The 27,198-nt window shown below is 45.8% G+C and overlaps 1 protein-coding gene and 1 long non-coding RNA gene across 3 annotated transcripts in view; one reads left to right on the top strand and one right to left on the bottom strand.

Annotated features, from left to right (window-relative positions):
- The window catches only part of TMEM132D (transmembrane protein 132D), a 575,438-nt gene that overhangs the window by 338,627 nt on the left and 209,613 nt on the right, over positions 1 to 27,198 (bottom strand). The window lies entirely within an intron of this gene.
- Positions 8,083 to 26,106, top strand: LOC122903097. 2 transcript variants are annotated; one of them, XR_006383925.1, is made up of 3 exons: positions 8,083 to 8,266; positions 24,106 to 24,235; positions 25,332 to 26,106. It is a non-coding gene; the product is annotated as an uncharacterized LOC122903097 (long non-coding RNA). The 2 variants fall into 2 exon arrangements; XR_006383926.1 differs by lacking the exons at positions 24,106 to 24,235; positions 25,332 to 26,106 and adding exons at positions 9,634 to 9,755; positions 10,767 to 10,890.

Here is a 27,198-nt window from a genome sequence, read left to right on the forward strand (position 1 = left end):
CCTTTGTTTCTGTTTTAAGTGACCCTCTTTTTATTATCAGTTCAGCAGAGCATCATTACATAGACATTCTTTCTTACAAATAAACATTTCAAGTCTTGAAACCCAACAGCTTTAGTTCAACACGGGAAACCCGATTTTTCTACCTTGCCTCAGTTAAACGTGGATCCAAGTTAAAAATCTTAAACCACCCTCCTTGGTAACCAGGAGAGGGAACGAGTAAGTAATTCGTCAGGAACAATTCACTTTAACTTTTTAAAGATTGTCAGAAAGTTTCAAAAAGGAGAAAAGTAAGATCTTTTTCTTCCGCCAGTCTCTGCGGATGAAATTTCTATTTTGAGTTTATTATTCACATAATTGATAGCTTTCTCCATTCTCTGCACTTTTTTTTTTCCCACTTAATAGCAGGTCTTGGAGACTGATTCGGGTCAGCCGATGAGATGCTGGTGCTTTCTCCAGTCTGCACGCCACCAGGCTGCAACGTAGACCATCACGACATGGACCGGTTCAATTTCGATAAGCATCTCGTGCCTCCCAACCCTCGATGGTGTCACTGCTGCCCCACTGAGTATCCCTGCACAGATCTCTGCACACACGGGCCACTGGCGACATTCCTAAAAATGGAATCTCTGGCTGGACAGTGATGTTCATTTTTAACACAGTGGTGAATGTCCAACCGTCTTTCACTGTGATTGTACTGGTTTAACCTCGCCAAGAACAATGTAAAGAGAGCCTCCTTTTACCAACCGTGCTGGCAATTTTCTTTATCAAGAACTCTGATGTTCACCAATCTGTTGGATGACAATTTGCGCTGCTTTTATCCCGAGTGAGGCTGTGTGCCTGTTCAATGCTTAGAGCCATCTGCAGATAATTTTGGCAAATTTTCTGTTCTCGTCCTTTGACTATTTTTACATTGAACCGTTGGAGTTTTTCTTATTGTTTTTAAGAGCTCTTAATTATTAGCCCTTTTATCCCATACTTACACGTAAGGGTTACTCTGTATGCACTCGGTTAAAGGCAGTTAGCCCTCGACTGAAGCCCACTCTATACCCCCCTTCCCACCGATGAACTTGACATCAGGGGTTAGCCAAATTACAGGTCGAAGGGTCAAATTCATCCTCATCCATGTTTTTGTTTTTGGTTTTACAACCTGCAAACTATTTTTTACTTTTTCTATCTTTAACTGTTGAAAAAAATCAAAAGAGGAGAAACACTTCAGGACACACAGCATGTGCCATTCAAATTTAAGTGTCTGCAAATAAAGTTTTATTGGAAAGACAACCATACCCATTTGTCCCTGGGTTGTTTCCAGCTGCTCTCACAATACAGCTGAGTAGCTGAAGATATTACCATCTGGCCTTTTATAGGATGGGTTATTTTGAGGCCAATTTGTAGTTGCTCTCGGTCCTTTTTCGAGTTGAGGAAGAATTGTCTACAGACTGGAATTCAAAATGGCGCTGGGCAGACATGGCCAACTGGTCAGGTTGTGCACAGCGATAAAACTCATACTCTGCCCACATGGAGATCCAACTGCTCCTGTCTGTTTATTCATTGTTTCTTTGGGAAATTCTCATACATGGAATATTTAAAATAGTCTGTTTTGAGACAAACCTAAACATGCATAGAAAACATTATAGTAATCTTGCTAGAAATCTCTTATCTACTTAAGCGGAAAGTTTTTAAATTAACTTTCCCAGTGGCATGTCACTTTTAGATTACTTTCTTCCTCAGAATTTTCCATCCCAGGAACGGCTACATTACTGAGAAAAATATTTTCTCTGATTAAAGAAATACTTGTGGGGGAAAAAAATGTATCATAATCATTAAAATCAGAAGAAATGTTCAGAAATCTAGATTATCCTTTTTAAACATCTTGCTCTCCTCGTGTGCAAAAGAAGGGTCTCTTACAAAGGGCTGTTTCCCGAAATAATATAATTTACTTTGATATTAGAAAATTAACTGTTCAAAAAGTAATACCTACCATCTTTATATATTTGTCATTGAAATATGCCCAATGGGACCAATATTTTACACAAACATTTGGAAAAGGTAATAAAATTCCACCCACTTGTTAGATAATACTGTCTGAGGTTTTTTGATTTTTGAGAATCAATAGGAATATAAATCTTTGTATGAATTTAATGAACTTGAACTGGACTCCAATTAGTATATTCAGATTTTAATTTTTAGCAGGTGACTCTGACCCTGTTGTGTTTCATATCCACTTAGTGTAAAGAGGCAAATTCTTGGACCTGGTCGCACCTATTGTCTTATCAACCCACAAGACAGGTTTTCTCAAGAAACAGGTCTAGGTTGCTTTTTAAAATTCTACCCACCGTTTCCCTTCCTCTCTGAGAAAGGCGTCTTCTGCTCACTTGGTATAAAGCTTGCTCCCTGTCACTGAGTTACACAGAAGTACTGTCTTAATAATTCCATAATGAAAGACTTGTCATGAACATTTTAGCCCCAATTTTTAAAAAAGTCACGATTGACTTACACTTTAAATTTTCAGACCATTGTTACTTTTCTTAAGGAAGTTTCTAGAACAACGTAATTTAAAGAAAAGCAAGGAAACTTCTCAAAGTACGCTTTTTCTGGACTCCCATCAAGTATTTTTTTTTCAATTTATTTATTTTCAGAAAAACATTATTCATTATTTTTTCACCACACCCAGTGCTCCATGCAAGCCGTGCCCTCTATAATACCCACCACCTGGTACCCCAACCTCCCACCCCGCCACCACTTCAAACCACTCAGATTATTTTTCAGAGTCCATAGTCTCTCATGGTTCACCTCCCCTTCCAATTTACCCAAATTCCCTACTCCTCTCTAATGCCTCTTGTCCTCCATGCTATTTGTTATGCTCCACAAATAAGTGAAACCATATGATAATTGACTCTCTCTGCTTGACTTATTTCACTCAGCATAATCTCTTCCAGTCCCGTCCATGTTGCTACAAAAGTTGGGTATTCGTCTTTTCTGATGGAGGCATCATACTCCATCGTGTATATGGACCACATCTTCCTTATCCATTCGTCCGTTGAAGGGCATCTTGGTTCTTTCCATAGTTTGGCGACTGTGGCCATTGCTGCTATAAACATTGGGGTACAGATGGCTCTTCTTTTCACGACATCTGTGTCTTTGGGGTAAATACCCAGGAGTGCAATTGCAGGGTCATAGGGAAGCTCTATTTTTAATTTCTTGAGGAATCTCCACACTGTTCTCCAAAGAGGCTGCACCAACTTGCATTCCCACAAACAGTGTAAGAGGGTTCCCCTTCCTCCACATCCTCTCCAACACATGTTGTTTCCTGTTTTGTTAATTTTGGCCATTCTAACTGGTGTAAGGTAATATCTCAATGTGGTTTTAATTTGAATGTCCCTGAGGGCTAATGATGATGAACATTTTTTCATGTGTCTGATAGCCATTTGTATGTCTTGATTGGAGAAGTGTCTGTTCATATCTTCTGCCCATTTTTTGATGTGTTTGCCTGTTTCGTGTGGGTTGAGTTTGAGGAGTTCATTATAGATCCTGGATATCAACCTTTTGTCTCTACTGTCATTTGCAAATATCTTCTCCCATTCCGTGGGTTGCCTCTTTGTTTTTTTGACTGTTTCCTTTGCTGTGCAGAAGCTTTTGAAACGAAAATAAACTCCATCAAGTATATTTTTTAAAGAGAGTTGGCCAAGAAGATCTATATCAGAAACATCCAAAAAAATTTATTCCCCATTGTTTAGTTTTGTAATTTTCCTCTCTGTGTGAACCCACTGTAGCAAACTCCGAACACCGGCATTTTGCTGCCTGTTATTATTGGTAACACAAGAACTAGCTAAGGACTTGCACTGGTGTTACTATTTATTTTCACCTAAATTATCTGAAATGTTTAAGGCTTGGGAAAGTTCTGTATATTTAGAAAAATCCAAAGCTAGGTTAGACACAGTTTCTGAAGTGGGCCTGTGATAAGTTAGATTATTCCTTATAAATAATTGGTACATCGCACCTTATTAATCTTTGAGTGTGCTACGTACATGGATTCTTTTAGCCACATGGCAGATGCATGTTACCTGCCCATCCCTGGTCTTTGGGGTCTCTCTGTGACTTGGTTTGGCCAACGGACGTGAGCAGGCCTAACACAAGCAGGCCTGACCAGACGTTCTCTGGTGCACCTCCCTCTTCACAGTGAGGAATGTTCCTTGGCTACCCCACTGGGTGAAGGAAGGTGAGGGAACTAGCTGGCCCGGCCGGGCTCCCCGGGGCTCTGCTCCAAACCACAAGTTGGGTCCAGTGCTTCCGTTCAGATGCCATTGGATGATTCAAGATGGTGTGAAAAAGATCGAGGCTGCCTCCACTCATCTGGTAAGTACGGTGGAACACCAATGGTAGAAAGCAGCTCTGAATGTGCGTGTCGGCTGCCTACAGGGAACGGGAAGGGAGTCCCCTCACACGGTGGAGAACGGTGACAAGAGAACCAAGCACGCGGGGCTGGATCCTGACTCTGTGCTCACAGCCCAAGAATGGCTCCATGTGCCTCAGTTTCCCTATGTGAAACATGAAGAAAATAACAGCACCGACTTAATAAAGGGAGGTGAGCATTAAATACATGAATGCAAGATGATACCACGAGAACAGAGCGGACCCACGAAACATGCTCCGTAAACAGGAGCTCCATTAGCATCGGCACTGATTAAGTAGGGACCTCACCATTCATCAAGGGGGGCTTCACCTGCGCTAGACACGTGTGTGAGCATTTGAGTGGTAGAAAATGTTTTTAGCGATTTCGATAAATTGCAAGCAAAGCCTTATCTGCGACTAACACGAGCGGAACATCTGAACAAGAAGCCGCGCTCTACTTGGAAGAGTCAAGTGTGACAGTGACACGCTTCCAAGCCTGGGTCTTGAGCAGAGTCAAGTGTGACAGCGACATGCTTCCAAGCCTGGGTCTTGAGCAGAGCAGGAACGAGAACGCAGGTCCTTGTGCTCTCAGATCCATCAGCGTGTTCTGGGCCGCAAGTCAGGAACTTGCAAAAAATAATGAGCTGTGTTTCAGAACATTAGAATGAAGAGCAAACACACAGCAGGCAGCCGGCACTGTCATTTGCTGGATGGACACTGGCCTGAGCATTCCTGTGGGTGACCCACCACGGGTACAGCACTTATACATGATACAGACATGGTAGGAGCGGCCTCCAGTGGTTCTTGCAACGCACAACCCATGGGTAGGTCGTGAGATGCCAACACAGATTCCCAAGGTTGTTTTTTTTCTTTAATTTCCGTAAGTACTTTTTTTAAAAAAAAATATTTAATTTATTATTTATTTGATAGAGATCACAGGTAGGCAGAGAGGCAGGCAGAGAGAGGGGGGAAGCAGGCTCCCCACTGAGCACAGAGCCCAATTTGGGGCTCAATCCCAGGACCATGAGATCATGACCTGAGCCGAAGGCAGAGGCTTTAACCCACTGAGCCACCCAGGCGCCCCAGGATTTTATTTATTTATTTGACAAACAGAGATCACAAGCAGGCAGAGAAGCAGGCAGAGAGAGGAGGAAGCAGGCTCCCCTCATTTCCATAAGTACTTTTTATCACATGGCAAATGTCCTGGGGATTCTTTCCAAGGGACCTCAAATTAAGATTTTGGATATTTTGGGGTTTTTTGTTTGTTTGTTTACAGAGTTGCGGCATCTATAGGAAAGGATGAATAACATGCAGATAGTGATGTCCCCCATAGTGAAAGTACAAAGACGATGGATTTTCAACCAACATGCCAACGTCATTTGTGTGTGTGTGTGGTGTGTGTGTGTGTGTGTGTAGGTAGAGAATATCTTGGTAATTTTAATAAATAGATGTATTTGCATAAGAAAAACTAAGCATATTTATGGGGGGAAAAAAGACCAAAAAGAAAAAGATGTGCCTTCTTCTATGTCAATGTGCACTGTAGAATTAAAATAATTTTTATTTATAATAAAATAAATATAACTTACATAGAATAAAGTAAAATAAAATTTTTATAATATTTAAATAATTAACAGTCAAGTTGAAATGCAAATAGACACATAGTTCTTTGGAACTAAATAGAGCATCTGAAAGCAGAACCACGCACCCATTGTTACTCTGGGAAAGATACCGCTGCAGGGTCACTGTACCTGTGCCTCTCCCTATGCATATAGGACAATCGAATTTCCCTACCGCCTCTGCAATTAGACTGCGACATGCAATTGAGTTTTGCATGTGGAATATCATGGAGGCACATCTTGGCTTTGCACTTACAATCAAGCCTTGGATGCCCCAGCCTAACTCGGTCCTAGAGGGGCCACCCCGGAGGGCATCTGGAGTGGAGGTGACCTGACACCAGGAGGGACAGGCGTTCCTCGACCCGGCTCACGCTGCGCGGGGTGGGGCGTGGGCCAGCCCCGTCATGGAGCTCCGCCCAGGATTTTCAGGGCTCATGTGTCATGGTGCCCTAGCCTTGGCTGTTTTGACAGTTATGGGGATATAGAATTAATAAAAAGAGCAACAGCAACAGCATTTAAAACAAAGGGGAAAAGAGATGACTCATTAAACTGCATTCACGTCATTACCCATTCCCTTTGAAAATGAGCCAATGTGAGACAGATACGCACGCCCCACACCAAACCCCTCCGGGCTCACGCCGTGAGTGTAACCTCATCCCTCACGATGCAGGTAGATACAGGCCTAAAGACCATGCCATATGCTGGGAAATGCTACTAAAATATGAAATGAAAAATACGGAGTACAAAAGAATACGGATGCAGCAAATTCAACTAGAGTAAGATATAGGTCACTGAGAAACGAATCCCTCCAGATACCCCAGGAAACACACTTCCAAGCGTGGCCATGTGGGAGGGCTTGTATTTGTGCAGATGCCTGCTTCCTGCAGAATCCCATCCCCGTGGAGACCCCTGGGCCACGTGGCCTCCAACTCTCCAGGCCATGAGCACCTGGATTCAGTGGGCAGGTTCCAGCAAGCTCTAGTCTGGACCAAAAACAGCTGGAAAGGAAACGCCCGCTCCCAGGAGGTAGGGGTGCTGGTCAGCGGTGCATCCGTCTCCTTTGGCCACTGATGCAGGTTGCCAAGTCTGACTGTTTTTTATATTCCGTGAAGTACTTTTCCGCAGGTTCCATCCCACTCGTGGTAAACAAAGCCTCCTCCTCTGCACGCTGGCTTGGTTCTGAGGCACGAAGCAGGACCCTCAGGATGGCCATCCTCCTGGAACCGCCAGGACCAAAACAGACCTGTGTGCACCTGCCACGCTACGCCCCTTCCAGCCACTGCCCCTCCAGGTCCTCTTCTACCCAGCACTCGCGGGCGCATGCTGAAGATGGAGGTGCTTCCAAGGACCACTGGGCTTTCTCGCCGTTAGTCTTGCAAGCCTGGCACCATGTCCAAAGAACAGGCTTCTCACCTAGCTGTAGAGACGAGAGGCCAGGAGCGTTATCAGTGCAGGCCCCGTTTCAGTGGCCGAAGCAGAGACCAAAATGGCCGGGGCTTGAAGAGAACCAGGGAGTTTTTACCAGGCTGCGAGGGTAGCAGCAGCCCAGCATTGTGGGGCAGCTTGGTGGGGAGAAGGCTCAGGCTCCTGGCAGCTCCTCACTGTCCCAACCACTGGGTCCAGGATGGCTCACTTTCAGCCCATTTGAACAGGCATCTTCAGGGCCTGCCTCCTTGTCCTGGGACCACTGGAGAATGAGCATTCACTATCCTCAGTCACGTGGCCCCTGGCACTCCCCAGCGAACAGAGAGGGTCAAATACCCAGTCCCCCTCCGTGCTGCCCAGCTGACCAGATGAATGTGTGGATGGTTTATGATGGAGAAGAAAAAATAGAAATATCAGGGACAACTAGGACTCTCCAGAAGGCACATGGGGGGGGGGCGGTGACAGCAGGATACCTTCACGTCAATGAAAAGGGAGGAAGAGAGAGTGGCAGGGAAAGTGCTAGAATGTGGGCGGAGAGACAAAGGCATTGCAAAGGTCCAATAGTGTTGGCAAATGAGAGTTCCCGATCAACCCTCACACCACACCATTACTCATTAATCCCATGTCTTCTTCCTCTGGTGGAGAGCCTCTGGCTTGGTTCATTGAAAACGTCACCGTGTGTCTGTATCAGCAGGGACATCCTGCTTTGGAAGAAGGCATCAGGAAAATGAAGGATGCAAATGGCACTCAGCGGTCGCCGGCCCGATCCAATCCCCTTGACCAGACAGAGCGTTCCCGCTACACAGGAGGAACCCAGCAGTCCGTTAGCACTCGGGGTAAGATTTGCGTCTGCGATTGTTTATGTTTCAGGAGCAATGGTGGGGCTATAAAAACATTCACTCAACACATGCTCACTAGGTGTCTATCAAGAGGCAGTCCCTGCAGATCTGGTGCTGGGTTTTAAAAATTCCTGCCCTCGGGAAGCTATTTTTCACTAGGGAGGCCGGGGACAGGTACTGGCCAAAGTCGTTAGGAACTGATCCTAAGAAGGGAACACAGGAGGCATGGAGGTTGTGAGCTTGAGAATGCATGACCGGATCCATCTTGTGAATGGATAACCCAGATCGTTGAACATTTAACTGGAAGGAAGAATAAAAACTCATCTCTTTCCTTCAGAAATTCGAGCTGCATGCACACTGGTGGTGAAAACCAGCACCAACACAGAAGTCATACTGAATTATTAACCTAGAGAGGTCCTGTGACCCGTTGAAGATTTATCTGAACAACACCTCTGACAAGAAGCAAAGGGTTTCATTGTTTCTAAATCACATCATTTGTCCTATTTCTTATTACAAAAATCATCACAGTCCATTGGCTCTCAGACACCACTGACTGCGACACAGGCCTTCGATCCCTCCGTGACGAAGAGAAGGCAGAAAGACCACTGAAGGGAACACAGGGACCCCCGAGTGTGACTCACTCCTCTCGGTTCCGGGACCGAGAAAACACTGTGACTTGAAGTGGGGAAAATAAAGGGAAATATCTTGCTTTCTTGCTGCAGATGGCCTTCCAGCCCTGGGTTCGACTGACCAGCTTTCCAGACAGAACAGGACAGAGGAAGAAAAAGCAAGGCTACTCTTGTACCTCCTAAGTGCTGGGAAATCCTCCCTGTTTTTAAAACCTGCCATTTCACAGGAAAACCCAAAAGTCCTACAGAATTTGGCCATATCGTTCATATGATTCAACTTCTAAATGTTTAGCAGGCATCCGTGTTTTCACATGCAGGAAATGACACACACACAAGAATATTCTTTGCAGCGTTCCCTGACATGAAGATTGGAAATAAGCCGAATCCGGACGGGAGGGAAATGAGCCATAAATAATGATACATTTGCCCCATGAGATACTATGTATCTAGGACAAAGCACAGGCCAGCTCCCCACGTTCAGACATGGAAACACCACGTCAGATGTATTCTTAGGAGACACAACACAACACACAGCAGTGTGTGCGCTTTGTCAGTGTGTGTGAGGACAGGTGGTTTATGTCTCATATGATCTGTACAATTACATAATCTCATTAAAACAAGGATGGGGTGTCAGGAAGGAGACACAGGGTAAGGATTGTCAGGAGCCCCTGAAAAGATGATGATACTAACAGCTTTGCCCTCTGGGCTTTGTGCTTTCCTTGGGTAATGGATTAGCTATTTGTGGATGAGGACAAGGATGGTCATGAGGACGAGGAGGAGGTGGAAGAGGAAGAGAAGCAGGAGGACGATTTGCAAAGTTTCGATTTGCAAAAGGATATCCCATCAACCACGAAGAGGTACGGAGCCCTTTGAGGTTTATGTGCTCTGAACTTTCTTCCAAACGTCTCAATAACATGTCATATGACCAATCACCATGCAGAAAGGCCGTGGACACGCAGATGTGCGTGAGAGCTCGGGAGGTCGAAGGTGTGAGAGCCTCACCAAGCTGAGCTACAAGCCTAAGAGGGGAGGAGGGCCGGCCCGGGCGTGGGATCGCAGTCCTCAGGGCTGTGCTAGTAAATCCACACACACTCAAGGAAACGGGAGATGAAATTGCCTCGTGACCCCAGATAGTCTATCCTGCCATGAAATCCCCCATTACCAAGCATGGGAGAAAGGCGAGCAGCACCGGTCACACAGGTCTCTGAATTCGAATGTGGGCTAACAGATCAGGGACGTCAATCAGGTCCCAGACACCTGAAAGCCGGGAAGGGTTTCTGACTGGTTTTGAGTGGGCTGGAAAGGGGATGGGTAGCAGGAGGTGGCGAAAGGGGGTGGGTAGGTTAAGAGAAAAATATTGATGGCAAACACTAACGGGGTGTGACTCTCCGGCTTTTCAAGAAGACTAGCAATGGTCGCCAAGAAGTTGAGGCTAATGCTGAGCAGGGGACAGCCTTCCTTTACCTGCTCCTTTCCCTACTCGATATTTGACATTGTAGGCGAAACTACCCACGGACTGTCTAACCTCAAGCGAAGACAAGTCCTCACAGGTCCCATTTTGACATTTTCCCGAGACACCCTACCAAAAGCAAGGGGCTTGCTTTGGGGCTTCTGTGGTTCACGGTGGAGCCATGGGCACAGGATGACTCCCCTCTGACTGGCAGGGCACAGGGGACAGAACAGCTTGATGACAAACAGTATTTCCCAGGGTTTCCCTTCAGGAGGCAGTGATGGTTTTCAAAAGGGTTTTGTTTTATAAGCTGGTTCGGCTCTACAACCCCTAAGCCACATGGCCTCACTTAAGACGTGATATGCTTCTGCGTGATTTGTACATGTGAGAGTATTCAAGAAAGAGATTTTCTTGACAGTTTTCAGAGAGATCATCGGGAATGGGAACATTAGCATTGAATCCAAGTCCAGCGGCAACGAATATGCTGCTTTCCTGTGGGGAGAGAGACCATCAAGAGAGCTTCTCTGGGACACCCGGGTGGCTCAGTCGGTGAACCATCTGCCTTCAGCTCAGGTCATGGTCGCAGGGGCCTGGGATGGAGCCCCGAATCGGGCTCTCTGCTCCGCAGGGAGCCTGCTTCCCCTCTCCCTCTGCTGCTCCCCCTTCCTGTGCTTTCTCTCACTCTTTCTCCTGCTCTCTGGCAAATAAATAAATAAACTCTTTTTAAAAAGAGAGGGAGAGATTCTCTGTCATGCAGGGCTGCCTTCAGTTTGACTGGAACAAAGGGAAAGGGGGATATATTGCACAGGATGCATGAAGCCAAAACATATAGGAGCTACGACGGTGTGAGAGGCCGTCAGAAGTGGCCAAAATCATTTGCCACGACGGTGAGAATGTGTTTGTGGCCAGAACTACTTTAGCAATGATTCCCAGCCCCGCACCCATGTTTTCAGAGCTTCCCAGGTCCCGCGGGAATGACTTCCAGGTGACCTATTGATGCCGGCGTCTCACATTTGCTGTTCTTGTCAGAGTCTAGAAGCAGCGTCCTTGCCTGCCTGGCATACCCTGTCTTCAACCTCAGGCACGGTACCTGCCCCTCGCAGGGACACAAGTGGCACTTGCTGAGAAGGCTCTCAGTTCCCGGGAATGCTGTTCAGACCACGGGCAGACCACTTCCCATGGCACTCCGGAGTGAAAGCTGCGTACGTTTTTACCTTATTCAACAGGCTCAAGGACTATAATCACTGACAGGCAGCATGGAGAGCAGAGAACAGACCTCTACAACTTAATAGCTTCTTTTCACAGGGGACAAACAGGGCAGGAGAGAAAGTGCCTTACTCCTCGATACAGACTGTGTTCCACGTAGATCCTGGGCTCAAAACCTGACCTCCTCATTAATTCTTAATGAAATCAGGTAATAGGCAAACATGAACGGGAACAGAAACTGACATTTGCACCTGTCAGATAACACTGTCCTGAGGGCCTGCGGTGTATCTGGGCTGTTTTAGGTGCTGAGAGCAGATGTAGGGACCTTCTGTTCTAGTGAGGAGGGAGGGACACACAGTAATGTGCAAACAAGGTGACCTTAGGAGACAAGGTGCCTCAATATAACAGAGATGCCTCCAGTGGCATGCCAGGTGAGGGCAGAGAGCTAAGACATCTGGCAGGCGTCTTAACTGAATGAGCTAATGACAAGAAGTACCAGCCAAGATGCAGTGCTTACAGTCAACTGGGCATGATTCTGCACCCATCATGCCTTCACAGCTTTGCCATGCAAATTTGGGGAGGAATACTTCTGCCTTGTCTGACTCTGAGTTCAGCCCATGGGACATGCTTTGGTCCATAGGATGAAACAGGTATGCCTTTGAGTCAGTGCTCAAGAAATCTAGTACATTCTAGTATATGGCTACAGCTGTGAGAACACCCCTGGGCTCATCTGCTGATCCCAGATCAAGAGAAGAGGCAGGGGAACCAAGATGCTCCCAGAACAGCCAACTGGTTTCAGGGGTGTGAGTAAGCCCAGCCAAGACCAGAAGAGCCACCTCACTGAACTTAGCCTGCACCAGACAGTCTCCAGGTGACCCTCGGCTGCCCAGTGACACAGAAGTCACGGAAATGCTCAGTGTTAAAAATGTTCTATGGCTGTCTGGCTTGTGGCACACCACGGACATTGTTCATGGATACACTGAATGGGGAAACAGAAGTTCCCCCCCAGAATGGAACAATAACTTCAAAGGCCCCAATGGAAGTCCAGGTAAAACTCGCAGGAGTAGAAAGGAGTTGGTCTGGTGTGAGCGAGTGGTTTTTTTAAGTGTGTGAAAGTGCAGTGGAACATGCATGCACACAAGGAGAAAGGGGACAGATTGAGCGTGGCCCTGGTAGCTGTCCCAGAGATTTTATCGTGACCACAATGGGAAACTACAGAACAAGGGACTGACATGATCTGTTTACCTCGTGGACAGAGAACTGGGTAAATCTGTAGAGCACAGAACACAGCAGGTAGGAACAGAAGCAGGTGGATGAAAGGAGGCTAGTTTGATTGATCAATAGAAACAATATACTTCCTGGTGTCCCCGAAGAAGCACGGGGTAGAGAGGATACGGCTATAAAGAAGCCTGTGTAAAACCTCCCTCACCAGATACATCACATGTCTACAAGAACGGACAAGAGCATGCAGGCAGCGGATACCAGACGTGCTCCCACTGGTTGGGAGGAACAGTCAAAAGAATTCTGGTATAATCCTGCCCAATTTATTTGCATAAATATATGACCAGAATATCACAAAATATTTTTTCAGCTTCCTAAAGTGTTAAAAAGATACACTTAACAACAACAACAACAAAAAAATGCAGCCCACTGTCCTCTAACGCACACCCAGTATTTACATAAAACAGAGCTGTACTACTTCCCAGAGTGATAAGTAAAATGATGCTGGAGAGTAATGTTCCATCAGGATTCCCCAGAAGCAAATAACACAGCCATGCGCGACGAGTGGGGAGCCCCCGGAGAACACGGTATTATCTCTCGAGCCATCACATAAGTGTGTTCCCCCTGGCGGTGCAAAAACAGAAATGTCATTCCCCTACAGGGATTGCGGACAAATCCTTTTAAAAATAAAAATGTATACCCAGGAAATCCAAGTATTATGTTCAGATTCTCTTACCTGCATTTCAACCATGACACAGCATTTGAAACTTGCAGCTACACTGGCTGAGCTGGTCTCTGCAGACCATAAAATGCCCCCAAGGTGGGCCTGCCATTATCTATAGACCGAGCACGTCCCATCGGGTTTGGCCCACTGGTGGAGCTCAGACGGTCACAGAATTTCCCACAGATTCAAACTGGGTCCTCCATTTAGAGGTGTTATACTGGCGGGGGACAGGTATACTCAAGCATGCATTTTTAAAAGGACACTTGGCAAATGGAATTCGGCCTCGAGTAGTAAAAAGATAGAGGAGAATTCTGAAAGTAGGAGCTCAGCCATGACATTCTTTGAAAAAAAAATTCTACAATGAAATTCAATCACAAATATAAATTGTACACATTTGGGAGGTGTGGAATTCTAGCACACTGTAAGCCAGATTCCTAGGACAGATTCTTATGAAACCCATAAGTGTTTTCACACATTTCATCTTCCACGAGGAAAATGCATCCTACGAAATGCTCTTTATTCCTTTATGGGCTACGGAGGAGCACAGTGTACCCTGGAATGACTCCAGGATGTTCCTTCCAGAGGGCCGGAAGGACAGACATGCACAAGGTCAAGGCCCCCAGCCACTGAAACACACCAGCCTAGCACAGGTAGACCTGGTAGAGAGCAAAGAATCCAGAGCCTACATTTCCCATGATGTTCCTCCCCTTCCCACTTCCACGGATCCATCCCCCTCCCTCCCTGGGGGTCCCTACCTCCACTGCAAAATTAGAAACAGATTTTGTGTGTTTGTGTTTTCTATTGTTGCCATAGTTCTAAGTTCCTACTGGCAAGAATGGCAGAAAATAAGCCAGAAATGTCATAATCGTGACACATATCAGCCAAAGGCATGCCATCAGGAGAAGAAAAACAAAACCAAACACCAAGCAAAACACAAACACAAAGTGAGGCAAGAGACGACATGGTCACAGAGAGATTGTACTGGTATCTGAACATTGGTGCTTTGGAAACGGGTATTGAACATCGGTTTCCCTGCTTCCCAGGAATTCATTGCCTCTTTCTCTGATACCATAAGCTATGTCTCCACCTTGTCCTCACCCAAAGTCCATGCAGACAAGGTAGGTTGATTGTAATAGAAGTCAAGGTGGGCATTCGGTCAAGGCCTGACCAGTCATACCATTACATAGCATGGCATCAAAACTGGCCACAGAAAATTCCTACACATCTGAGGGACACTGGGGAGTCCCATCTTTAACTTGGGATTGTTGAAGGATAGAATGCAGACTTGGGGATTCTGGAAGCCACATTTTCATCCAAGAGAGGAACCATTCTGTGAATGGACAAGGGAAGGCAGAGCAGAGAAGCCGGAAAGGATTTACTGCCCATGGCTCTGTTTAAATCCTAGAATCAGTCATGCATGAAAGCAGTGCCACCCTTGGAATTCCCAGTTTTATGAACCAATAAATTCCCCATTTTGCCTGATCCAGTTTCAGTAGGGTTTCTGTCTCTTGCAATTAACATATCCACAAATACTATGTTCTGGTGCAAGCATCTGTAATTCCTTGTTTACAATCTAAGGCAGAAGTATAATAAATATGTGACTTGGAATTACAGAAGCTTTAAACACCAGTGATTATACAGTCCTCATACAAAAAGTTCCCTCCAGTTAAATAAATAAGAATTTAAACCCAAAATATGACTACTCATAGCACATAATTTGTTTCATCGATTAGAAGGTATAATTGCCCTCAAGTTGTCACATTTTAAGCATAACTTTAGAACCATCAAAAAGTTCATCAAATCAGTAGAATTCATGTTATTTTCTAAGTCATGCATTTTAAATGTTTCCTCTATGTCTTTCTTTATCCTTCGTATTGAAGGGGGTTGCAATGATTTATTTCTGTCTCCCCAACTGGAGCCACATCACACCTCTGACTTCAGCACCCAGGACAGCACCTGGGTGAAGAGGAGGTCTCTGTTGGCAGAACAGGTGCAGGTCTCGACTGACAGCATTACAAGCCATCAGGAAGAAAGGTTAAAAGTTGAAGCTGAGGGGCGCCTGGGTGGCTCAGTGGGTTAAGCCGCTGCCTTCGGCTCAGGTCATGATCTCAGGATCCTGGATCGAGTCCCGCATCGGGCTCTCTGCTCAGCAGGGAGCCTGCTTCCCTCTCTCTCTGCCTGCCTCTCTGCCTACTTGTCATCTCTCTCTGTCAAATAAATAAATAATCTAAAAAAAAAAAAAGTTGAAGCTGAGCAGCCTACCTTGAATTATTACATCTACCCTGTCAGTTAAGAATGTGACAACACTGGGGCACCTGGGTGGCTCAGCCAGTAGAGTGTCCTACTCTTGATTTTGGCTCAGGTCATGATCTCAGGGTTGTGAGATGGAGCCCCACGTTGAGCTCTGAGCTGGGCATGGAGGCTACTTAAGATTTTCTCTCCCGGGGCACCTGGGTGGTTCAGTGGGTTAAAGCCTCTGCCTCCGGCTCAGATCATGACCCCAAGGTCCTAGGATCAAGCCCCACATCGGGCTCTCTGTTTGGCGGGGAGCCTGCTTCCCCCTCCCTCTTTGCCTGCCTCTCTGCCTACTTGTGATTTCTGTCTGTCAAATAAGTAGATAAAATTAAAAAAAAAAAAGATTCTCTCTCCCTCTGCTCCATGCCCCCCTGACTTCCCACACCTGTGAGTGTGCACCTGTGAGCTCTCTCTCTTAAGGAAAAAAAAAGTGCTAACACTACTCATATCTCAATATCCCACCTTCCCAAAAATAGTATACTGAGGAACTAATATTGGTCTTAGGACACATTAACACAGCCGTCAATGATATCTTAAAATTTTGCTTCTAAGTAGACAGCAGTAATGCCTGAGAGGCCAATGATGTATGTAAATGTGAGGGGGAAAGAATGACAAAAATGAAAACTACAAGGAAAAAATGATTGGCGAGTAGATAAAAAGAAACACGGAGGAAGCAGGCGAATGGAGGTAAGATGGTAGGTTGATACCGGTCACCTCCAACTCCTAGGACACAAGTTTCATAGCCTAATTACTGCAATTCTTTGGGCCTGCTATTGATTTTAGTCACATGGGCATATGTCATTTTTTATTCAGAACATCACAGATGTCATCATTTCCAGACCTGACCCAACTGTCTAGCCTTTGGTAATTGTTCTCCGTTGCATCAGGAATGAAAAGATGCATTCAAATCACCATAACGCACCTAACCAATTGGAAAATGGCACAGAAAGGAGAAAACTTCCTCCCTCATGCCTGAAGCATTATCATACTTAAGATACTGAAGCATGAGATTTAATTATCATTATCGTTACCTAAGCCTGGCTAGCTGCAAATGAATTCCAAGTTCTAGGTATCCAGCCAAGGCACAAAATTAAGATGCTGTTAGCAGACTTAATATTGAACAATACAAATGCATAAATTTGTAAGGAAACAGTTCTAATTAAAACACCCTTGGCCTTGGGGAGAGGGGGTGGTAAACAAGACGAAGTGTGAGGTATTAATTCGAGACTTCTTTTCCCACTCCATAACCTCTCCATGTCTCAGTTTTAGAACTTTTCTCTTCATAGTGTGGGTATTTATGAAAATGGATCATTTACCCTTAAAAAAGATACTTGGATATTAAATCTAAGAGAGCCTTAATGGGGCTCACTCATGAATGTTCTAATCATTGTTCTGCTCTCGGATTTTTTCTCACGTGTTTTGTAGTTTATTTAAACTAGTTTAAATGCAATGGCTGTGATTATAAGAACGATGCTCACGTGTGGGGACATTATATTTTATCGTGGCATTGAGGATTTCCTGTCTTACTGACGCATCCCGTAAGCGTGTGTACAGAATACAAAGTAAGAGGCAAGTGGGGGAGAACGTAGGTGCTGCTGACTTTAAAACCCCAAAACCACATGGAGCTTCTGCCACCTTTGGGGGGTGGGGGGAGGGTTGGGAATGACCCTTTCTGACCTGGATGGCTCCTTGACGGACACTTGGATCTCAGCACTAGAAAGCCCGACTGGTTTCTCTTGTTATATCTACATGCCTCCCAAGCAGCCTTTAAATTATTATGGGCAATTAGGGCTCCCTATATATTTGTATGCAGAGAGAAGAATGTGCTGATTCTCATCGACTTGGAAGCCTAGATATGCACATTTCCCATTGTTATCAATAAACAGGCAACAGAGTTCTTAATCTATCAATATATGTACGGGTCAGGGTGCTTGCGTGCAGTCAACAGCAGCCATATTGGATCTGTGAGGGGCCCATAAACAAATTTAGATGCTCCAAAGCCAAAAGCAATGCAGCCAGGAAAATGGCTCAATTATACCACCACACTGTTCTAGCAAAAAAAATCATGGCAGATGCCACTACTTCCTGTGCAGCTGTATATGCTAGAGACTGCAAGATACACACACCATAAAAGCTGACTAGGAAGTACCAGGGTCCTCTGTGTTGGCTGACTTCTCCGCACAGGGTAACCTGTGCCTGTGTAGAGCTGACTTCGCCCCCTTGGTCTTACGAGCAGCATCTTCTAGGAAGAACACAGTATACAGATGAAACCCTCGCTACAAGGGTCTTGGGAAATGTCATTTTGGTTTTTACACTCTCTATAGTTCAGGGAAAAAAAAGCTAGAAGGGGGTTGGAATGGGTATTGGGGAAACCAATACCTAGTTCCCTCCAGATTTTCTTGAGTAGAGCCCAGGGAAAGTGGGGAAATCGGCAAGGAAAATATAGATGGGCAGAGAGATGGGTCTGTCACTTCCAGGTACAGAGACCCTAAGAAGCCTCAGAGTTTACCATAGCCCCACAACCACCTGAGAAAGGTGCTAACATTCCTCTGTGTCCGTGAATGGCGCAGACCAGCTTGGTTAGAGAGAAATCAGCAAAGCAACTGAGCAAGGACACAGCTGTGATGAGACAGGATGGACAGAGGAGGACCAGGCATCACAAGCAGGACATATGACCAATGCCATCCTCCCTCACTCCATCCCAAAACAGGCACTACAGGAATGCCTGAGACCTAGAAGCAGCTTTTGAGAAAAGAGAAGGAGAACTCAGAACTAACGAAAAACCATACTGACCTACTTACGGATGATGGGGTGAACTTTCCGCCACATGGGTAGAAAGTAGAAGGCAAGAAAGAGAAATTACAGTAAGTTTAGAGGAATAAAAATCCCATTTCTTACACACCTGAGTGTACCATCTGATTGAAGCACCTCTACAAAAATGCTGGTTTAAAGGCAACCCTCAGAATGCAATCAGTTCCAAAGAAAGCATCCGTCCCTGGAAGGGTAAGGAATGGGTGGTTGGTGCAATCATTCCCTTGTATTTTCAACAGGTGTTTATTACGCTCTTTTCCTTGTCGACCTTAGAAATGAAGAGACTGTGTTCTCATCTCTGTGTCTCTGTGCTCATGTAGGTCCTGGCTTTTTGCATAGGCCGTTTGTGATTCAGGAGCTCCCAAAGACCCCCCAGTACAATACATCACTAGAACTCACAGAATTCAGCAAGACTGCTACACTGAGTTATGGTTCATTACAATGAAAGGATGCTAATTAAGATCAGTAACAGGAAACGGTACAGTGGGCAACGCGGGCGTAGAACATCTTGCTATCCTTTCCTAGCATCTATGGTATTATGCCATCGATGATGTGTGATGATACGTATGGATACTGCCAACCAGGAAACTCACTGAAAGCTTGGTGTCCAGAGACTTACTGGACGTTTTTACCATAGACATGATTAACCGTCTGCATGGCTGAACTTAGACTCAAACCCCTCTAACGATGGAGTTACTATCTCAGGGATCAAGGTCTGTGCCATAGATCACATTAGTAGCGCAGACCGTCCAGCATCGTCCAAGGTCCCCAGGTAAACAAAGACATTCTTGTTAGGTTTAGAGGTCCTCCCCCCCGCACCAGGAGCAAGGGACAGAGGGCCAAAACTGTGTCTAGGTAAGGTTAATCCTTTAGTGCACATACTCAGTGTTTGTGGAGGAAACGGAATTGCTGACTCCTGGGTGGATGGACAGATGGACGGACGGATGGTCACCAACACCAAAATAAATTCAGTTTGTATTTTAAATGCCTTTTCCTATTTACGAGTACTTGCCTATGCAACTTGCACCTACAACTCTCAAAAGATTTAGAGGTTGTTTGCTGAGCTATTCATGGCAGGTGTCCAGCGTTTAATTCCCCCAATCATCATATAACATACTTTTCAAGGCTGGAGTCACTACTGCCCAAGTGTATTGTACCAGATAATGCAGCCCAGCCCCCAGTGAGTGTGCGGACTGGGTGGAGTGGGGGAGTCTTGACAGATGAGCAGTCGTTTCTGCTTGATTCTGCGAAATATTGATTGCCATGGGGGAAAACAGACAACACATGGCAAGAAGAACAAACAATCACCCAGAAGCCCTGGCTTTTAAGCGAAAATTGCTGCGGAAGAACAGTGAAGTGTGTTTTAAGGAGTTTTAATTCAGCCCTTTTGACCCTGAAGTGGCAGAAATAAGAACTCTGATGTTCATTCACTTGAAAAGCACTGGTTTTCCACTTAGCAGACTGGAGTGGTTTGCAGAGGGTGACAGATGCTGACTTCTCTGCAAGGATCAGGGGGTGATACCCGGCCAAGAAGACTAAAGGCTCTCCTTGGAAACCCATCTTCAAGCCCTCCAGATACAGAACTGCATTCCACGGATGAAGGTTCAGATGTCACCAGAAAGTGAAACCCTCTGAGCAAGGACAGCTCTTAGGGAACCAAAGCTCCCATCAGACAAGTCACTGATACATTAAGAAGATACCTGTCTGTTCACTGGAGGGAAAAGGCAATCGATTTTCTTTCTAAAACCTGTAAAGTCTCCTTTTTATGTACACTGATTCTGAAAAAAGTGCTAAGGGGAGAACAAAACTATGTGTCTGTGAAAAACCAGGTGACCTCTGTGAACGGATAAAACCAAAATATCAATGTTCATGTATTATGCCACCAGGCTCCTTTCTCCCTCTTCATTATATTAGCCTCATTCCTTCCCCTATCACAAGTCCCAGACAACACTGCTCCTATTCTGGCTGCAAACCCTCCTAGAGCAGTGGTTCTCAAAGTTCAGATGTACCCAAACCACCCAGTGGGCTTGCGGAATCACAGATTGCGGGACCTAACTCCCACATTTTCCAACTGTGTAGGTCAAGGTTGTTTCATCTCTAGTTAAGTTCCCAGGTGATGCTGAGGCAGTTGGTTCAGAGACCACGCTTTGAGAACAGGATTCATTCCCCCTCCACCTACTGGAGGCATGGGTAGCCTCCCAAGAGACATGATGGCCTCTTACAAAGTTACAGGACAATGGACATTGGTGCAGGGCTTGAAGCAATTAGTCAGGGTCATAGAATGTCACAGAGGGTCAAAGGATGTCATGGAAAACTCAGCCCCATGACTTAGCCTTCTGATCACACCATGGAGGGGCTGTGCTCCAGTGACCACTCAAGTCAAGACTATGCCAGACCATGTTGTCATCTAGGTCCTGGGCCCACATCACGCTGGAGGGGAAGTCAGTGTGCTCTGCATCAGGCACAGCGGGGAGACCTCTCCCCTGTCACCTGATGTCCCACCTGCTAGATCTCTCCCTGCTGCTCTAGAAAACATAATTAACAAGGACCCACACACCTGCTACCTCTCCTAGTTCTGTGATTTTTTTCCTTGTCACACAACAGTTTCATGTGTCAGTTACCCATCTGCCATTGTTTTAAAAACAGCTACACCTTTAATACATTTTGAGTTTCTTATGTGTATAGCAGAAGACAGGGGTCCCATTTCATTCTTTTGCATGGAGCTGTCCAGCTTTCCCAGCACTACACATTAATTAAGAATTAAAGGCAACGGTAAAATATACATTAGAGGAAACATGTTTGGAGCAGACAAGATTAACGAGGCAGTAAATTCCATCCTTCTTGTGATTTCATGGTTCTGAATTTCCAATCTAAATTTTAGATGCTTCCAGACACTCATATTGAACAAAGGATGAACAACGAAAATAATAAGAGATACCCCGGTCTTCAACAGAGTCAGCCAACAATAGTAATACATACTATCCTCCATAACTTGGGAAAAGATGAAAAGGGTACAAACATGAACCAGGGAAAACCCCTAAAAGTCATAATCTGTGGAAGTCTAGAGCTCGTACTCAGGTAAGTCCTACGATATAAGGTAAAACCGGGCAGACGCTACAAGATTTACAAACTACAGCTGTAACGACTGAAAAGCAAGAAAGAGATCACAGCCAGTTGAGAAGGCCAGAGAAAATTTCATGAATCAGAAGATATTTGAATTAATCATTAAAAGACATCCCCAGGCTTCAGTGGGTACGGAGTCCATTTCCCAGCATCTGCAAGAGGACCACTGTTTTCTGAACACTCTGAACTCACCTGCAGGCACCTCGGCGATCTTTTCATTGAGCAGTTGGTATCAAACAGCTTAGACTGATATTATGGAAAAGGAAATAAAATAATGTATTTAACTATCTCTTCTTGAACAAAATAAACCAAAAGGATGCCTAAAAATAAAATGAAAGACAACGAGAGTGAGTGGCGGTCCTTTTGTTAGAAACACAGCAGTAGGAGCCAGAAACATTTGTAAGAGGCAGAAAAAGCGAAGCAAACGGGGTCTACTTCCCTGCCATTTTGTTAATATACCAATTAATGTAACTATAGGTCTGTCTCTCTGAACCAGCTGATATTTTTGAGATCAAGGATTATGTGCTAGGTCAAGGTTTCCCAAAGCTTTGGTTAAAGGGGAGATCCTGATTCTGTGGGTCTGGGGCGGGACCTGCAATCTTAAATTTCTAACCAGCTCCCAGGTGACACGGTCCAAATTTTAAGTAGCATGGTCTCACCTCATTGTACTTTTAATTCCAGGGGTGCAAAAGAATAATTGACGTGTAACATACCCAAAATCGAGTAAACACTAGTTTAATGGGAATAGGTAAGCACTGTATTCTTGAATTATTCAAAATTCTTCCTGCAAAAAGCAGTATCCAATTCTGGCTTATTTTAAAAAGACAGAACCAACTGCAAGGACACTAGGGGTCCACAGGATTGATGAGGTGTTAGGTGCAGGGGCTGGAAATGGACAGGTGTTAAAGGCATGGGTGAAGGTAATCTTGGAGCTAGAGCACTAGGGTCAAAACCTTTTCACCCAGAGGGCAGGGGATCTACCATTTAACCATGTTTCCCGGTGCCCACTTCATGTTCATGTTCCATGGAACATCATAAGGTTGACCTGGTTTGGGTCAGGTGCTGGCCACACACAGGACAGAGCAAGACTTGACCACCTCTCCCTAGGCTGTGTCCCGTCCATAAAAGATACTTCCATTAAGGACTCTGGGCTGCTCTTAGGGAAGGGAAATCAATGCAACATGGGTATCCTAGAGGGCACCCATCCTCCTGATTCCAGAGAGATAAAGGGAGATGAGCAGATTATTAACACACGCCCTGGCTCCGTGCTTTTAAATAAGTCTGTGTGGACCATTCTTAAAATCTCATCATCGCACCAAGAGTTTGTTACAGGGAGTTATATAGAAAAATACAAATTGGACTCCAAGAGTTAGAGCTTCCCAATCAATAGGTTCCTAACCTTGGGCAAATTCTTTAAGCTCTTTGAGTCTGAATAAATGAGGACAATAACTCGGGCTTTAAAACTTGTTGACGAAGTGCCCACCAATGGACGAGAGGATAAACAAAATCCGATGTACTCATACAAGGTACCAGTACTCAGCCTTAAAAAGGAAGGAATTTCTGACCTGTGCTCTAAGGTGGATAAACCTGGAAAACATCACACGAGTGAAGTCAGCCAGACACAAAAAAGGCAGATACTGAATTTCTGTGAGGTCCCTAGAGGGGTCGCAGTCCCAGAGGTGGGAAGTAGATGGTGGGTGCTGGGGGCTGGAGGGAAGGTGCTCACCAGGCGCAGAATTTCACTTTTGCAAGATGGAAAAGTTCTGGAGGCGTTGGCGGTCATGGCTGTCCGGCAACATGAAAGTGCTTAACACCCCTGAGCTCATACTTAAATATGGGTCAGATAGTGAATTTTATGTTATACATATCTTAACACAATATAGAAGGACTTGCTGAATTAAATGAGAATGCGCCTGTGAGGTAAAAATGCTCAAGGCGCAGTAAGTGTCCTCTTATTTCCGTGTTCATTTCTTAACCAGAGTCTGAGGTCAATCATGGTAAATGTTTCCTTTGCCTCCATGACACTAGATCACCTAGAATTCTGCCCTACACTGTGCCCTTCAGTCAATCTCATGGTGAAAACACAAACAGGAGTAAGGCACTGTCATGATCTCAAGAACACAGTATCGAGGGGGATTTTAGCCCTTAAGTCCCGGCCAAGACAGAAACTTCAGCTGCAGCTCGTGAGGACCATGGCTCGACCCTCCCCTTTGGGAGCTAGATCAGGTGAGACAGTCTGGGAGGCAGGACTGGAACTGACCAAGGTGATGCCCTCCTTCCGAGACGCGAGCCTTCAGCAGCTCTATCCCTAATACAGGAATGGGTCCATTTCTTGTTCCAACACAAAGTCTTCACTCCTTTTTTCTTTATCACCCAGCTCAGGCAAACATGAGACGGAGGAGATGGGAGCCAACAGTCCTCATCATCACAGCCTGTCCACTAGCTGAACATCGCTAAAACCCTCAAATTTATGGATATGTGGACTCTAGTCCTCAGGTTAGTAGCAGGTAAGTAATAAATGATCTTAACACACACACACAAACTATTAGAAGGCTGCTGTGTGAATGCATAAGTGAATTACAAGTGTGTTCCTAGGATGCATTAGGAAGTAAACAGCTCATAATCGGAGGGATTTACGGGGCAATTAGGTTAAGTACTGATGAAAGTGCATTAGTCTGACACCATACCAATGTTCTAAAAACAGATCGACGGAGGCACGGATCCAAATCTCTCCCTAGGGAAAAGCCTGAGTTCACCTAGATCCAGGAAGAACTACCATATTCATTAATACCCAACCTCACAGTCTCAGATGCACCGCAAGAGTGAAAAAAAAAAAAAAAAAAAAACGGGGAGGATTCCAACTGTGATTGCTTAAAAAGTATCAGAGGATTCCTTTCTCTCTCACCAGAGCATTTACAATGTATCAGACACTGTCCAGAGATCTTAAGCATTTACAGTGTATCAATCACTGTTCAGAGATCTTAAGCCTTTACAATGTATCAGACACTGTCCAGAGATCTTTACACGCGCTTCCTATAATCCTTACAGCAGCCAGCCACACTGTTATCAGCCAGATTGCATTGATCAGGACACGGAGGCACAGAGAGGAAAACTATCTTGCACAAGCAGAGTCACAGAGCTCGTGTGTTTAGTACTGGCAACACCCGCCAACAGTGATGGACTAAGGACAGAGTAAGGAAGAGGAACACACCCATCTGCAGAAGGAAAGCTGCAGAACATAGGGCAGGCTGTGGTCCCCGACCGTGGCAGGGAAGACCAGCAGCAGCACTCTCGAGCGTCCTATAAAACCGCCGTGAACATAGGCACCAATAACAAGAAATGCAGCTAGAGTGGCTTTAACCAAAGAGGCGTTTATTTTCACCCACATAACAGAATGTCCAGAATCAAGCTATTTCTGACATAGTTTCAATAGCTCAGCAATTTCCAGACCAGAATGAGTCATCCCAGCTGGAAGGGGGCTGGCAGGGGTGGGGGAGAGCTTTGCCATGAATGGATGGCCTGGTTGAACCAGAGGAAGATAATGGGAGGGCTGACGACCAACAGGGTTGGATACAATACCCCCTGCTGTGCTCCTTCTTGCAGGAACAATTCTCGTCCTGAAGATCCAATTCCAATCACATCTCTATAATACCTTGACTGCTGTGAACTACAGAACAGAATTCTGCTAGGAAGAAACAGAACTTAGCCAAATGTCTACAGGGTCCAGGGGGGTAGAGGGAAGAAGCGAACAGACCAGGAGGGGCTGTGGGAAACCAGGAAGAACACGCGGATGTCCCCCAGATACATGGCGGCAGCGCAAGGACATCATGGCACACGCACCACGCATCCCAGGTCTGCCAGGATTGCCAAGGATTACAGACATGTGGGCTTTATGTGACGTATCTTGTAAAAGGCTGGTGTTGTCTGGTTGTTAAGTACAAACAAACTAACCTATCTTTGATCTAAGCATCTTCCATCTCTAACCACTAACCCACCTTGGCCTTCTGCCCTGTGGTTTTGCTCTCTCACAATCAGAATCACATCTGAGTTAATGTCTGTAGATCTAAGGTAACCACTATTTTTCCCGATGTTGCCTAAAGGCTTGTCAGATAACAATATAATGGCTACTATGAGGTTGGGCATCCACCTGTCATCACACAGTCCGAACACAACAGAAACATGTGGGTTGTGTCTATGAAGGAATCACTGAACCATTTCACTTCGGGGTGGATCTGGGGGTCCACAGTAACCCCAACATCAAAGTCCTATCTGCAGATATCTGACCTGTTGGGATCAGGAGGCCAGATATAGGCAAAAGGTTGCAAAAGAATGGCTCACAGCTCCTCACCCCAAATAAAAGTTTCATTTGGCCCACAAATAGCTTAATGTGTAATGATATTTAAATTAGAAAAACTTTCCCTAGCTTCTTAAAAAGAAAAAGGGACTCTGAGAACACAGTCCTGGCTCCCCAGCCCCAGCTCCCAGGGCATAACTGGCACCCTCTGACATTCCTGGCACCTGCCTGGCTCCGGAAGGCGGTGAGGCTACAAAGTAAAATCAACGCCACTAGAACAGACGAAACAAACCAACAAGAAATTAGAAAACACATGGCTAAGGCCACCTTTCCTCCACCCCTTTGTGTGGGGGGGTAGATATTCAAAAAAAGCCGAAACTTTTATTTCACTAGAAATGAGACAGATGCCAAAACACGAAAGCGTCTGCATGCTGGGACTCGCTCACCACAGGAAGTCAAGGTGACCTTGGTTGGTCCACGTGCCTCTCAAGCTGACAATTCCATCTCTCGCTGCCCCCACACTCCAGAAGAGAGGGAAGGGAGCCAGAGGAAGCAAGGGGATCGGCCAAAGGTGGAGGCAATGGTGAGGGGCCTTTGGGCTCCCCTTTCATTGAAGGGAGCAGGAGATACGCGTCTGTTTGCTTATGCAAAGCGGACACTGTAATGGAGAGTGCTGGCTTCTGTTGTCTGCACACACATCATTCACCCACTGGGATCCTTCCTTTATCTCCCCCAAATCACCGGGGCTGGAAGCCAGGCAACTGCATTTTGCAGACCCCCTTCGCTTGCATTGCTGACCCGACGCACTGGGGTGGTGTTTAGAGAAGAGGCGGGGACCACGGCCCTTCCACTCATGGTGGGGACACATGCACCATGTGGCAGGTGTGGGCTGTCGGTGGCGTTTACATCCCCTGCACAGACCCTCTTGGGGAGTGCCGAGGAGTGGGAGCTGGGCCCCCGCTCTACATGCACAGCTGATAACCATGTGGCCATCTGGCGAGCGCCTTGGTCCCTCCGTTAAACACCTTTCTGCTCAAGAACACAGAGCGCTTCTCTGTGCCTGGAGCCTAACAGACCCAGCCGCTGGGCAGCAAGAGAAGAGGCCTGAGCAGGCAGGGCCGCAGGGACTCGGAGCAGGACGACAGTCCTGATGCAGATGGAGCCCCAAGCACGGGC

Source organism: Neovison vison, chromosome 3 (genome assembly GCF_020171115.1).
Source record: "Neovison vison isolate M4711 chromosome 3, ASM_NN_V1, whole genome shotgun sequence".
Classification (NCBI taxonomy): Eukaryota; Metazoa; Chordata; class Mammalia; order Carnivora; family Mustelidae; genus Neogale; species Neogale vison.